We start from the raw sequence: 6,000 nt of genomic DNA, 5'->3' as shown, positions 1-6,000 counted from the left end.
AGGTGGACTCCCCTCCATCAACTTATAATTCCCCAACGGCGTGTCTGAAAATAGGTTTTCTAAACAGGACCACCCCTTTAAGTGATTTATAGTGGTTGTTTAAAGGGGTTGTCCCAGGAGGATAACCCTGGTACCTATGCTCTGCTACATTAAAGCCTATGGACATCATAGAGGGAGTTTTCCTAGTTTAGGAGCCCCCCCCCCCCCCCCCCCCCTCAGCCATAGCAGATAGCCACTGAATGACCGCCATGTAATACTTAATTTGCCCTGTAGTGGCCGCTGCTGGGAAAATGCAAAGAACAACTGGCAATATTAGCTGGTTGGCGAGGGTCTTAAAAACTGGACCCATAGCAATTAGCCTAACCTTAAAGGTTGTCTATGATAAAGACAACCCCTTTAAAGTCTCAATACATGAGTTGCCGTGGCCTAAGGAGCTCCGTTAACGACTGCTACATTCATAAACTCTTTTCTTTTCTTTTTTTTTGTTTCTTAATCTCCTCACCTTTTCATCAGTTTGTCTTACAAGATGTTGCATTATCAGCCTGTGATGTTATCAGGAGGGCCCTGCGGTCCCCCAAGTGCCGGGTTTTACATGCTATCAGCGTCTGGCTCAGCAAGTAGATGCTTTCACAATTCCCGTCTTCCTGTCAGAAGCCTCCAAACCCCTATCATTACAATGCACACGCCATGTCTCCGCGATACTGGAGATACAAGAGGCTGATTGCCACGACTGAGATGACAGCATGCAGAGCCTGCAACAAATGGGCCTGCACAGGAATCAGCCACCAGGTATTCTTCACTGTCTGCTCCGGCGCTGGTGATCAGCAGGACATCTGCGCAGCCCCTACGGACAACGCCGCTCATTATTCACGTGGTAGCCACGAAATACAAGGGGGTTTGATGGCGCAATATTTGCTCGACGTTTGGAAGGTCTCCTGAAGGTCTCGTATCTGGAGTCAGGACGCCATCAGTTCTGCAGATCTGGACAGTTGGTCTTATCTTCCATGAACACTGACATACAGAAGACGTCCTCCCCGTGACATACACATCGCGTGAAGCTGGCAGGAGACGTGAAGACACAGATAATAACCGCATTCTAACCGTCCTGGTCTCTGATTCAATCTTGCGTATGAACGGTTAGGATATCGAAGTTCGGTGGCCGCAGAACCAACTGGATAGACCCAACCGCGATTTCCGGTTTCGGAAATGATAATAAATGATCGCTCAGCGGCGTCTTTCACATTGGAAAGGATAAAGCCAAAAATCATGGGGGACAATCATTTGCCTGATTTGATCGAAATTGGCAGAACTCTAATAGGACAGATGTAGCAGAGCTGATTGTGTCATTAAGGCTACATGCACACGGCCGTAGGGTTTTGCGGATCCGCAAAACACGGATACCGGCCCATGTGCGTTCCGCACATGCCGCCGCTATCATAGAAAATGCCTATTCTTGACCGCAATTGCGGACAAGAATAGGACATGCTCTATTTTTTTATTTTTTTTCGGGGGCCGTGGAACGGAATTACGGATGCGGACAGCACACAGTGTGCTGTCCGGATCTTTTGCGGCCCCATTTAAATGAATTTTGCGGAACGGATGTGGACTCATTCATACAACGAGTCATTTTAATATCAAGATTTCTAAAACTTAGTAGGGCTGCCTTACTAAAGCTGGCCATACACTTTGCATAGATGACATACACCAGACACCCTCCTATACATGCATGCTCGGCTTGGCTGAGCATGCATGTGCCCTGAACGGGAATCAGAGAGACGGAACTGTCAATCACTTCTGGCAGTGGAGTTTCACCCCTAAGAGCCAAAAGAACGGGTGTGTTGAAATCCAGCAACCCGATCTTTCTTTCCCTTGACATTCGCCATCAGGGAAAAGTCGGGACACCGGCCCATACACATTATTTGGTGGGCCTGTCCATAATAAATGGTGGTTTTGGCCATTTGGACATTGGCCCATCTCAGCCATTGATGGGTAGGTGAGGGTCCCACCTCTAGGACCTGCTCCTATCTCCAGAATGGGGCAATAGAAGTGGAGAGTACGCCATGGTTGCGCAACGTGCGCTCCATTCACTTCTAAGGGAGCTCTGAAAATAGCCACGCGAGCGCACTCGCCCATTTTCGGAAGCGCCATAGAGTAAATGGAGAGCGCACTCCGCATGAATGGCGACCTGCTTTGGGACTGCTGGAAATAGCACTGGGCCATTTCCCATACAGATGGACGGAGGGGGGGGCCACACTTGCGCTGTGCGCTCCCCTTCACTTTGGGAGGCCCATTCTGGAGAGAGGAGCGGGTCCTAGAGGTGGGGGCTGCACCTATCTGACATTCATGGCATATCCTAACAGTCTTTAATGGGAATACCCCTTTAATGACAAATTCAGCTCTGCTAAATCTGCCACCATTGTTTATTGTATGCGGTTATGTCGTTTGCCTTTTGTTGCAATTTCAGAGATATTAGGGGGGAAAAAGTTACGGTAAATTTATTAGATATTAAAGTGAAATAAGCACCGACTGATGGAGCATCGGTCCTAATGGTATAGTACAGTGAAATCTATCCATGTAACCTCTCCCAGGGATTAATGGCTGTTAACACGAAGACACATAGATCTGCATGGGAGCTGTGTACTCAAAACAGCAGGAGATTTTTAATCAAGACTAGTTGCAAAATTGCATCGTAACACTGGTAACACACAGCCGCATTGTAAATGTCTATCTAAAGCCATCAGTACAGCCATGACTATGGGAAGGGGAATGCTCTGCAACATCAGTACAGCCAGGACTATGGGAAGGGGAATGCTCTGCAACATCAGTACAGCCAGGACTATGGGAAGGGGAATGCTCTGCAACATCAGTACAGCCAGGACTATGGGAAGGGGAATGCTCTGCAACATCAGTACAGCCATGACTATGGGAAGGGGAATGCTCTGCAACATCAGTACAGCCATGACTATGGGAAGAGGAATGCTCTGCAACATCAGTACAGCCAGGACTATGGGAAGGGGAATGCTCTGCAACATCAGTACAGCCATGACTATGGGAAGGGGAATGCTCTGCAACATCAGTACAGCCATGACTATGGGAAGAGGAATGCTCTGCAACATCAGTACAGCCAGGACTATGGGAAGGGGAATGCTCTGCAACATCAGTACAGCCAGGACTATGGGAAGAGGAATGCTCTGCAACATCAGTACAGCCATGACTATGGGAAGAGGAATGTTCTGCAACATCAGTACAACCAGGAGTATGGGAAGAGGAATGCTCTGCAACATCAGTACAGCCAGGACTATGGGAAGGGGAATGTTCTGCAACATCAGTACAGCCAGGACTATGGGAAGGGGAATGTTCTGCAACATCAGTACAGCCAGGACTATGGGAAGGGGAATGCTCTGCAACATCAGTACAACCAGGAGTATGGGAAGAGGAATGCTCTGCAACATCAGTACAGCCAGGACTATGGGAAGGGGAATGTTCTGCAACATCAGTACAGCCAGGACTATGGGAAGGGGAATGCTCTGCAACATCAGTACAGCCAGGACTATGGGAAGGGGAATGCTCTGCAACATCAGTACAGCCAGGACTATGGGAAGAAGAATGCTCTGCAACATCAATACAGCCATGACTATGGGAAGGGGAATGTTCTGCAACATCAGTACAGCCAGGACTATGGGAAGGGGAAAGTTCTGCAACATCAGTACAGCCAGGACTATGGGAAGGGGAATGCTCTGCAACATCAGTACAGCCAGGACTATGGGAAGGGGAATGCTCTGCAACATCAGTACAGCCAGGACTATGGGAAGGGGAATGCTCTGCAACATCAGTACAACCAGGAGTATGGGAAGAGGAATGCTCTGCAACATCAGTACAGCCAGGACTATGGGAAGGGGAATGTTCTGCAACATCAGTACAGCCAGGACTATGGGAAGGGGAATGCTCTGCAACATCAGTACAGCCAGGACTATGGGAAGGGGAATGCTCTGCAACATCAGTACAGCCAGGACTATGGGAAGGGGAATGCTCTGCAACATCAGTACAGCCAGGACTATGGGAAGGGGAATGCTCTGCAACATCAGTACAGCCAGGACTATGGGAAGGGGAATGCTCTGCAACATCAGTACAGCCATGACTATGGGAAGGGGAATGCTCTGCAACATCAGTACAGCCATGACTATGGGAAGAGGAATGCTCTGCAACATCAGTACAGCCAGGACTATGGGAAGGGGAATGCTCTGCAACATCAGTACAGCCAGGACTATGGGAAGAGGAATGCTCTGCAACATCAGTACAGCCATGACTATGGGAAGAGGAATGCTCTGCAACATCAGTACAGCCAGGACTATGGGAAGGGGAATGCTCTGCAACATCAGTACAGCCAGGACTATGGGAAGAGGAATGCTCTGCAACATCAGTACAGCCATGACTATGGGAAGAGGAATGTTCTGCAACATCAGTACAACCAGGAGTATGGGAAGAGGAATGCTCTGCAACATCAGTACAGCCAGGACTATGGGAAGGGGAATGTTCTGCAACATCAGTACAGCCAGGACTATGGGAAGGGGAATGTTCTGCAACATCAGTACAGCCAGGACTATGGGAAGGGGAATGCTCTGCAACATCAGTACAACCAGGAGTATGGGAAGAGGAATGCTCTGCAACATCAGTACAGCCAGGACTATGGGAAGGGGAATGTTCTGCAACATCAGTACAGCCAGGACTATGGGAAGGGGAATGCTCTGCAACATCAGTACAGCCAGGACTATGGGAAGGGGAATGCTCTGCAACATCAGTACAGCCAGGACTATGGGAAGAAGAATGCTCTGCAACATCAATACAGCCATGACTATGGGAAGGGGAATGTTCTGCAACATCAGTACAGCCAGGACTATGGGAAGGGGAAAGTTCTGCAACATCAGTACAGCCAGGACTATGGGAAGGGGAATGCTCTGCAACATCAGTACAGCCAGGACTATGGGAAGGGGAATGCTCTGCAACATCAGTACAGCCAGGACTATGGGAAGGGGAATGCTCTGCAACATCAGTACAACCAGGAGTATGGGAAGAGGAATGCTCTGCAACATCAGTACAGCCAGGACTATGGGAAGGGGAATGTTCTGCAACATCAGTACAGCCAGGACTATGGGAAGGGGAATGCTCTGCAACATCAGTACAGCCAGGACTATGGGAAGGGGAATGCTCTGCAACATCAGTACAGCCAGGACTATGGGAAGGGGAATGCTCTGCAACATCAGTACAGCCAGGACTATGGGAAGAGGAATGCTCTGCAACATCAATACAGCCATGACTATGGGAAGGGGAATGCTCTGCAACATCAGTACAGCCAGGACTATGGGAAGGGGAAAGTTCTGCAACATCAGTACAGCCAGGACTATGGGAAGAGGAATGCTCTGCAACATCAGTACAGCCATGACTATGGGAAGGGGAAAGTTCTGCAACATCAGTACAGCCAGGACTATGGGAAGGGTAAAGTTCTGCAACATCAGTACAGCCAGGACTATGGGAAGGGGAATGCTCTGCGACATCAGTACAGCCATGACTATGGGAAGAGGAATGTTCTGCAACATCAGTACAGCCAGGACTATGGGAAGGGGAATGCTCTGCAACATCAGTACAGCCATGACTATGGGAAGGGGAATGTTCTGCAACATCAGTACAGCCAGGACTATGGGAAGGGGAATGCTCTGCAACATCAGTACAGCCAGGAGTATGGGAAGAGGAATGCTCTGCAACATCAGTACAGCCAGGACTATGGGAAGGGGAATGTTCTGCAACATCAGTACAGCCAGGACTATGGGAAGGGGAATGCTCTGCAACATCAGTACAGCCAGGACTATGGGAAGAGGAATGCTCTGCAACATCAGTACAGCCATGACTATGGGAAGGGGAATGCTCTGCAACATCAGTACAGCCATGACTATGGGAAGGGGAAAGTTCTGCAACATCAGTACAGCCAGGACTATGGGAAGAGGA

Source organism: Bufo bufo, chromosome 9, assembly GCF_905171765.1.
Source record: "Bufo bufo chromosome 9, aBufBuf1.1, whole genome shotgun sequence".
In the NCBI taxonomy this organism is placed as follows: Eukaryota; Metazoa; Chordata; class Amphibia; order Anura; family Bufonidae; genus Bufo; species Bufo bufo.
Note: the sequence above shows the minus strand (reverse complement) of the source record.